Here is a 10061-nt window from a genome sequence, read left to right as displayed (position 1 = left end):
AAAAAAAAAAAAAAAAAAAACAAAAAAACAGGACTGTCATTTATGAACGCCTTTTTAAGGAGGGAGTCATGGTGGCCAAGAAGGACATCCACTTGCCTAAGCACTGGAGCTGGCAGACAAGAATGTGCCCACCTTCATGTCGTGAAGGCCATGCAGTCTCTCAAGTCTGCAGGCTACGTGAAGGAACAGTTTGCCTGGAGATATGTCTACTGGTGCCTTACCAGCGAGGGTATCCAGTGTCTCCATGATGACCTTCGGCTGCCTCTGGAGATTGTGCCTGCCACCCTACGCCGCAGCCGTTCAGAGACTGGCAGGCCTCAGCCTAAAGGTCTGGAAGGTGAGCGACCCACAAGACTCACAAGAGGGGAGGCCGGCAGAGATACCGCGGATGGAGGGCTGTGCCCCCCGTGCAGACAAGAAAGCAGAGGCTGGGGCTGGGCCAGCAACGAATTCCACTTTAGAGACGGATTTAGTTGTGGACGTGGTCAGCCACTGCCACCTCAGTAAAACTGGAGAGGATAATTTTGCATTGAATACACTTACAGCCAAAAAAAAAAAAAATTACATAAAATATACTTAATGACATGTTATTTATTTATTTATTTATTTTTTGAGACGGAGTTTCGCTCTTGTTACCCAGGCTGGAGTGCAATGGCACGATCTCGGCTCACTGCAACCTCCACCTCCTAGGTTCAGGCAATTCTCCTGCCTCAGCCTCCTGAGTAGCTGGGACGACAGGCACGCGCCACCACGCCCAGCTAATTTTTGTATTTTTAGTAGAGACGGGGTTTCACCATGCTGACCAGGATGGTCTCGATCTCTTGACCTCGTGATCTACCCGCCTCGTATTTATTTCTAAAAAAACCTCAAATGTTGGGAAATAGCAAAGCTTTGGTGATGCAGCTGTGCCAGAGTTCTAAGTTTAAGAAATCCTGATGTTTTATTTCTACCATTAAGGTTGTAAAATACTGGTCCTGAGTAATAGGTTCTGGTATGTCACTAAGATACACTACCTGAACAAACCCTTTGCAATTAGACAAATGCTCTTCATTAGCATATCAATGTCACAAAGTGTTGTCCTCCATTTAAAAAAACTCCTGTGATGCAAAGGAAGAGGTAAAACTATCTCTGTTTGTAAATGACATGATATTATATATGGAAAACCCTAAGGAATATAATTAGAATCCACAAAAAATAATTTGCGCTATAAACCAGTTCAGCAGAGTTGCGGGATACAAGATCAGCTCATCACTAGTTCCATGATTTTCTATATACAAAATGCAGTTGGATTTTTATGCACTAGCAGTGAACAACCTGAAAACGAAATTAAGAAGACTGTCTGCTTAGAATAATATCAAAATGAATAAAATATTTAGGAATACATTTGACCAAAGAAATGCAAGAACTGTAAACTGAAAAATATTGTTGAAAGAAATTAAACAATGTCTAAATAAAATCAAAGACAGCCTGTGTTTATTGTCTAAAAACTTAATATTGTTAAGATGGTGATACCCAGTTTATTTACAGATTCAATGCAAGCCCTATTGAAACAGTCCCCCCCCCAGCCCCAGAAATGGACACACTGATCGTAAAATTCATATAGAATTGCACCAGGACCTAAAATAAACAAAACTATCTTGAAAATGAACAAAGTTGAAGAATTCATTCTTCCAACTTTTCAAAACTAACTACGAAGCTACTATAATTAAGAATGTTGGCATAAGGATAGATAAATAGACGGATGGAATAGAATCCAGTCACACATCTCTGGTCAATTGACTTTTGCCAGTGTTGCCAAAACCGTTCATCGGGGGAAAGAGCAGGCTTTTCAACAAATGATGCTGAAACAAATAGATGTCCACATGCAAAAGAATGAATTTGGGGCTGGGCGCGGTGTCTCACTCCTGTAATCCCAGCACTTTGGGAGTCCAAGGCAGGCAGATCACAAGGTCAGGAGATTGAGACCATCCTGGCCAACATGGTAAAACCCTGTCTCTACTACAAATACAAAAATTAGCCGGGGGTGGTGGCACAACCGCCTGTCGTCCCAGCTACTCGGGAGGCTGAGGCAGGAGAATCTCTTGAACCCAGGAGGTTGCAGTGAGCCGAGATCACAGCCACTGCCCTCTAGCCTGGCAGCAGAGTGAGACTCCATCTCAAAAAAAAAAAAAAAAAAATGAATTTGGACTCATACCATATATAAAACAACTCAAAATATATCAAAGATCTAAATGTAAGAGCTAAAACTACAAAACTCTGAGAAGGAAACACAGGTGGAGCCTGGGCAACACGGTGAGACCCCGCCTCTACACAAAACAAGAAAATATCAGCCAAGCATGACGGTGTGCTACTTGGGAGGCTGAAGTGGGAGAATCGCTTGAGCCTGGGAAGTTGAGGCTGCAGTGAGCCAAGATCGCACCACTGCATTCCAGCCTGGGCAGCAGAAAGAGAACTTTCTCAAAAAAAAAAAAAAAAAGAAAAGAAAAAAGGAAAGAAAGAAAAAGAAAGGAAGGGGTGAAAATCTCTGTGAACTTGGGTTAGGAAATGGTTTCTTAGAAATGATACCAAAAGCACAAGAATCAAAGAAAAATTAAGAGAAATCAAACTTTATCAAAATTAAAAACATTGTGAATTGAAAGATACCAACAAGAAAGTGAAAAGACAATCCACAGAATAGAAGACTGTATTTGTAAAATATCTGTCTGATAAGGGCCTGGCATCCAGAATATGCAAAGCACGCTTACAACTCAACAATCAGGACAACCCAATTTAAAAAATGGGCAAAGCATCTGAATAGGCGTATCTTCAAAGAAGACGTGGAAATGGCTAATGAACACGAGAGGATGGTCAACATCGTTAGTTATTAGGGAAATGTCAATCAAAACCACAATGAGCTATCCCTTCACATCCACTAGGATAGCTATGCAATTAAAAAAAGGAAAACAGCTGGGCGTGGTGGCTCTTGCCTGTAATCCCAGCACTTTGGGAGGTCAAGGCGGGCCGATCATGAGGTCAGAAGTTCAAGACCAGCCTGGCCAATATGGTGAAACCCTGTCTCTACTAAAAATACAAAAATTAGCTGGATGTGGTGGCATGCACCTGTAATCACAGCTACTCAGGAGGCTGAGGCAGGGGAATCACTTGAACCTGGGAGACGGAGGTTGCAGTGAGCCAAAACTGCACCACTGCACTCCAGCCTGGGCGACACAGTGAGACTCCATCCTGTTGGTATGAATGCAGAGATCAGAACCCTCATACATTGGTGGTGGGAATGTAAAATGATTCAGCTGCTGTGGAATACCGTTTGGCAGCCCCTCAAAAAGTTAAATAGAGAATCACCCTATAACTCAGCAATTGTTGGTATGTATCTGAGAGAAAAGAAAACATGATTACACAAATACTTGTTGGTGGTGGTTTTTTTTTGATATGGAGTTTTGCTCTTGTTGCCCAGGCTGGAGTGCAATGGCATGGTTTTGGCTCACCACAACATCTGCCTCCTGGGTTCTAGTGATTCTCCTGCCTCAGCCTCCCAAGTAGCTGGGATTACAGGCATGCGCCACCACACCTGGCTCATTTTGTATTTTTAGTAGAAACGCGGTTTCTCCATGTTGGTCAGGCTGTTCTTGAACTCCCAACCTCAGATGATCCGCCTGCCTTGGCTTCCTAAAGTGTTGGGATTACAGGCGTGAGCCACCGCGCCCAGCCACAAAGACTTGTATATACACGTTCATAGCAGCATTATTCATAATACCAAAAAGGAGAAACAACCTCAATGTCCATCAAGCAATGTGATGATGACGAATGGATGAACAAAATGTGGCATGAGCAGTCCCAGCTATTTGAGAGGCTGAGGCGGGAGGATCTCTTAGCCCAGTAGGTTGAAGCTGCAGTGAGCCGAGATCACACCACTGCACTCCAGCCTGAGCAGCAGAGTAAGAACCTGTCTCCCCCGGCCAGAAAAAAAAAAAAAAAGATTAGCTAAGGTAATTCAGTTGTCCATCCAGCGATATGATTAATGGAGGAACAAAATGTGGCGTAGCCATACAATGGAATGTTATTCAGCCATAAAGAGGAATGAAGTTCTGTTGCATGCTATGACACGCATGAAGATTGAAAACATTTTGCTAAGTGAAGAAGCCAGTCACATATTGTATGATTCCATCTGTATAAAAAGTCCAGAATAGTGACAGAAAATAGATTAGCAGTTGCCAGGGGATGACATAAGGAGGGAATTGGGACTAACTGTTAATATGTATGGGATTTCTTTTTGGAGTGATAAAAATGTTCTGGAATGGACAGGGCAAGGTGGCTCACGCCTGTAATCCCAGCACTTTGGGAGGCCAAGGCAGACAGATCACGAGGTCAAGAGTTCAAGACCAGCCTGACCCATATGGTGAAACCCTGTCTCTACTAAGAACACAAAAATTAGCTGGGTGTGGTGGCACGTGCCTGTTATCCCAGGTATCTGGGAGGCTGAGGCAGGAGAATCGATTGAATCTGGGAGGCGGAGGTTGCAGGGAGCCAAGATTACACCACTGCACTCCAGTCTGGGTGACTGGAGTGAGAGCAAGGCTTGGTCTCAAAAAAAAAAAAAAAAAAAACTCTGGAATTAGATAGTGGTGATGGTTGTTCAACCTAGTGAAGATGCTAAAAACCACTCCACTTCAAAATGGTGATTTTTTTTTTTTAAAATATGATCTCACTCTGTTGCTCAGGCTGGACTGTGGTGGTACAATCATAGCTCACTGCAGCCTCAACCTCCCGGGCTCAAGTGATCCTCCCACCTCAGCCTCCTCAGTAGCTGGGACTGCAGATGCACACCACCACACCAGGCTAATTATTTTATTTTTTTGTAGAGACAGGGTTTTGACATCTTGTCCAGGCTGGTCTCAAACCCCTGAGCTCAAGCGATCTGCTCACCTCATTCTCCCAAAGTGTTGGGATTACAGGTATGAGCCACTGTGTCTGGTCTTTAAAATGATGACTTTTATATTATGTGAATTGTATCTCAATAAAAATGCCAAATCAAAACAAAATGCAGTTCACCTTTGCCCTCTAGGGTCAGAGTACTTCATGGTGTGTGTGTGGGGTGGGGTGCCGGGGTGACAGGGAAGCATTTCCTTGTACATGCTGCCTGTTTCTATATGACCACATTGAAAGGAATGTGTCCTTAGTGACTTCAGTTTGAGTCACATGAAAGCCATTTCAGTCTGTACATCAGGAGTTCAGCCAACCGTAACGAGGACTCTCTGCCAGCACATGCACATCATGGCGATTGCCCTGGTGTGCTGTTTGCCACTGTGATGTGACATCCAACAGCAGCATTTGGTAAAATGCTTCTAAGTATTAATGTCATTAACCTCCCCGCTGGTTTGCCTGGCTTCTTTGCTATCAGTGACTTGCAGCTGTAGGAGTGAAGGCAGTTTTGAATGATATGCTATATTCGTGCACGAAATGAAATTTTTATTCTGGGAAATGTTGCTTTGTGCTTATTCTGGAAAAAAAAGATATCAGAAGACTCTGATTGCAACTGACACAAAAGATCTGATGAGTTCAAGCCAAGATCTGACATTCCATAGCATAATTCACTGGGGACAAGGAGCGAGTAGCCAGTAAAACCGTTTCTAGATAATCTCTGAGGTAGTCCTTCTCTCCAGTTTCTCTTTGCTGCTTGGGCTAAAGAATCATTTACATTTTCCTTCTTCCCAGCACATATAGCTATTTTATATACCCACTGAAATCCAGTTCACTATCTGCATGATATTATTCTGAGCTGTCAGATGTATATTTTCATCTTCATTGCTACTCTGATGAGTCAATGAAGCACTTTTGAGCCATTTAATCATTTTTGTGATTTGGAGATATAGCACGACCGTATGAATACATAAAGCACATTTTAAAATACAAACAAAAACAAGCATAGGATGGAAAATAAGATTAGCCCAGGTGTCTGGGCACAGCGGCTCATGCCTATAATCCCAGGACTTTGGGAGGCTGAGGTAAGAGCCCAGGAGTTGGAGACCAGCCTGGGAAACATAGTGAGACCTCGTCCCCACAAAAAATAAAATTAGCCATGCATAGTGGTACATGCCTGTGGTCCCGGCTACTTGGGAGGCTGGGGTGGGAGGATCTCTTGAGCCCTGGAGGCTGAGGCTGCAGTGAGCTGAGATTGTGCCACTGCACTCCAGCCTGGGCAACAGAGGGAGACTCTGTTTCAAAAAACAAACCAACCGACAAAAACATTAGCCAAGGTAATTCACGCAGTCCTGGAAAACCCTTGTGCACGTTTTAAGGTTGCGATAATTATTAAAAACATAATCATTATTAGAACGTAATGATATTTCTGTGACCGCCATAACCACTGTCACTTTTCAGTTGGGAAAAGTAGGGGAACAAAATTGTTGATGACTTTGTCCTCTGAAACTGTCCACCTGAGGACCTGCTGAGTCAACTGTCCTTGGGCCTCACTCTGAGAAACGTTTCACCGCTTCAAGAGATACCAAATTCCTAAGAGATGAGCTGTGGCGAAGATGACTAACGGACAGATGGGTGGACAGAGGCCATCTGGAGGCCTGACGGGAGACAGAGTGGACTTGGGCATTTTCCCAGTCCTCCATTTTTGACTCTGGCCTGGGAGTACTCTGCAATAATTATGATCCACCACCAGAGGGCACTGTGGCACTAGGGACGCCAGCCTTGAACCCTCTGTATCTGGAGTTCTATTCTCCACGTGTTTTTGATGGCTACCCACCTTTCAACACTAACCACATCCATTTCGTTTCTCTCCTTATATTCAGGGTTCTTACCCTGGCAACCATGCTAGGACTTTTTATGGCCAGTGAACCTCAGAATTTATAGATATGTATGATTAAGTGTTTATACCTCTATCTAGGTAGTTAGTATAGTTTTATTTTTTTTTGAGACAGAGTTTCATTCTTGTTGCCCAGGTTGGAGTGCAATGGCGCCATCTTGGCCTCCCGGGTTCAAGCGATTCTCCTGCCTCAGCCTCCCGAGTAACTGGGATTACAGGCATGTGCCACCACGCCCAGCTAATTTTGTATTTTTTTTTTTTAACAGAGACAGGGTTTCTCCATGTTGGTCAGGCTGGTCTCTAACCCTCGACTTCAGGTGATCTGCTCCCTTGGCCTCCCAAACTGCTGGGATTACAGGTATGAGCCACCACGCCCAGCCAGTTTTTATAGTTTTAATCAAGTTCTCAAGGGTATATGTCATCCTCTCCTCCCACCAGAAGCCAAGAACTATTGCCTAAGCAGCAGGATCCCCTTGAAGGGGTAGAATACAGTGATACTAGGGACCAATTGGTTGGCAAGGGGCAAACACTTAAAATCCTCAAACTACCTTGCAAGATGTCCCCATTTTACCAATGAAGAGCCTGAAGTGCAAAGAAGCTAAAGACTTTGCCCAGGTCACACGGCTAGGAAGTGGTGAGGCTGGGGCTCAGTTCCTGGAGTGTTCAACTCCGCGCTGTTCTATGCTGAGAGAAAGCCTCACCCATTCATCAGCAAAGATGTGGAAGGCCCTGAGGACATGCCCAGAACTGTGTTGGGCACTGGGGATAGAGCGGCGACAAAACAGCCTCAGTTCCTGCCTTCCTGAGCTTCACGGCTGGAGGAGGTGGTGACAGCGGTCGTGGAGGTGGGAGGTACACACTACACACACCGGCATGTAGCTACACACTGGGAACTGTGCTCCGAAGGAAACGAACAGGGAGAAGAAGAGACCATGGGGAAACATACAGGTACACTGGCCAGGGGAGGCCTGTCAGAGGAATCAGCATATTAGCTCAGGGTGAAGCATGGGACAGAGCCTTTAGGGAGGGAGAGCTGGCCTGGATGGGCAGGGGAGTGTAGTCAGCAGGGCTTTCTAGGCCGGGTCAGTAATTCAGATTTTATTCTAAATGAAACAGGACACCATCATGGGGTTTAAAGCAAGGGAGAGGCTGGGCATGGTGGCTCAAGCCTGTAATCCAGCACTTTGGGAGGTTGAGGCGGGTGGATCACCTGAGGTCAGGAGTTTGAGACCAGCCTGATTGACATGTTGAAAGCTGAGGCAGTAGAGTCACTTAAACCCAGGAGGCGAAGGTTGCAGTGAGCCAAGATGGCGCCATCACACTCCAGACTGGGCAACAGAGGAAGACTTCATTTCAGAAAAACAAAAGCTAAAACTAAAATTTATGGGTTTCTTTTTTTTTTGTCATCATGGCAAAAAGCCACATAACATGTACCACCTTAACTATTGTTAAGGGTAGATTTCAGTTGTGTTAAATGCATTCACACTGCAGTGCAGAGTCTTTCCAGAACTCTTTGCACCTTTGCCAAGCTGAAACTCTGAACCCATTAAACAATAACTCCCCTATTCTCCTCTCCCCGGGGGAACTGCCATTCTACTTCCGTCTCTGTGATCTTGAGATGCTAAGTCGAATCGTACAGTACTTGTCCTTTTGTGACTGGCTTATTTCACTTAGCATGTCCTCGCTGTTCATTCATGTTATAGCATGTGTCAGAATTTCCCTCCTTTTTTTAAGTTTTTGTTCTTTTTTTATTCTTCTCCTTAATAAAGAATTTTCTTCCTTTTTAAGACTGAACAATATTCCACTATCCGTAGCATTTTGTTTATCTGCTCATCTGCTGATGGACGGTGGGAATGTTCCCTTTTTTTTTTTTTTTTTTTTTTTTTTTTTTTTTTTTGGCAGTCTCTCTCTGTTGCCCAGGCTGGAATGCCGTGGCACAAACATAGCTCACTGCATCCTCAACCTCCTGGGCTCAAGTGATCCTCCTGCATCAGCCTCCTGAGGAGCTGGGACTACAGGCAAGCGCCACCACACCAAGCTAATTTTTAAAAAATTTAAAATTTTTTGTATAGACAGCGCCTTGCCGTGTTGCCCAGGCTGGTCTTGAACTCCTGGGCTCAGGCCATCCTCCTGCCTTGGCCTCCCAAAGTGCTGGGATTACGGGTGTGAGCCCCTGTGCCCGGACCCGTTTCATCTTTTGGCTATCAATAATGCCGCTATAAACATGGGTGTGCAGGTATCTCTTTGACACTCTGCTTTCAAGGTTTTCTTCTTTTGTTTAGGAAATTATAAAATACATGAACTTGGTTCAGATTTCAAAATCACTCTGGCTAGGATAAAGGAGAGATTGGAGGGCAGTGAAAAGTGCAAAGGGGTTTTGTGGTCCGGGGCAGAGTTGGGGCGGCCTGTCGTGTGGTATGGGCCAGCTGATGGGGACAGGTGGACAGCGAGGCTCTGTCTGAAGGTGCTGGAGGCTTTCAGATGGTGAGGTCAAGTATGTGTCTTGAGCTGACTGGAGAGAGAGACTTCTGGAGTCAACGTGCTGGCGACAGTCTCTAAGGTAAGCGGTGGCCTAGGCCTGGGCGGAGTGCAAATGGAGAGGAAGGGGGCAGAGACCAGCCCCTGATTATTAGAGTCAGGCAGAGGAGGTACAGAGCAGGCGGAAAAGCAGGAGGCTCAGCCTCAGGAGCTGACCGATCGGGGAGTGGCCCACAGTGGAGGCGTCCCCTGGGGAGGCTGATGCAGACAGGACCAGGCACCCAGTGTGCTGGGCAGCACGGAGGCTGTTGGTGACTTGGACAAGAGCCGGGAGGGAGCGGCAGGGGCTACACAAGAGAGAATGGAGGTGAGGGAGCATGGCCTCGGGAGCAGACAGCTACAGAGAAGCCAGGCTCTGACGGACAGCTGAGAAACGGGGCAGTCGTGAGCAAGGTGGGAAGAAGGGAGCTTTGAGTGATGGTTTTGGCTTTTTAAGATGCCTGTGGTACCAAATGCATATTTTTGTTTGTTTTGTTTTGCTTTGAGAGCGTCTCACTCCTTCATCCAGGCTGCAGTGCAGTAGTATGATCAAGTTCACTGTAACCCCTGCCTCCCTGGTTCAAGCAATTCTCTTGCCTCAGCCTCCCAGGTGGCTGGGATTACAGGCGCGCCCCACAACACCGGTTAATTTTTGTGTTTTTAGTAGAGATGGGGTTTCCCTGTGTTGACCAGGCTGGTCTTGAATCTCTGACCTCAGGTGATCTGCCCGCCT

At 45.6% G+C, this 10061-nt stretch overlaps 1 pseudogene; it reads left to right on the top strand.

Annotated features, from left to right (window-relative positions):
* Nucleotides 1–26: 26 nt before the first annotated feature.
* On the top strand, nucleotides 27–583 carry LOC116534132 (annotated as a pseudogene).
* Nucleotides 584–10061: the final 9478 nt, after the last annotated feature.

Source organism: Sapajus apella, unplaced genomic scaffold (genome assembly GCF_009761245.1).
Source record: "Sapajus apella isolate SASKATOON/1434 unplaced genomic scaffold, GSC_monkey_1.0 scaffold86, whole genome shotgun sequence".
Classification (NCBI taxonomy): Eukaryota; Metazoa; Chordata; class Mammalia; order Primates; family Cebidae; genus Sapajus; species Sapajus apella.
Note: the sequence above shows the minus strand (reverse complement) of the source record. Positions and strands in the feature narration are given on the sequence as shown.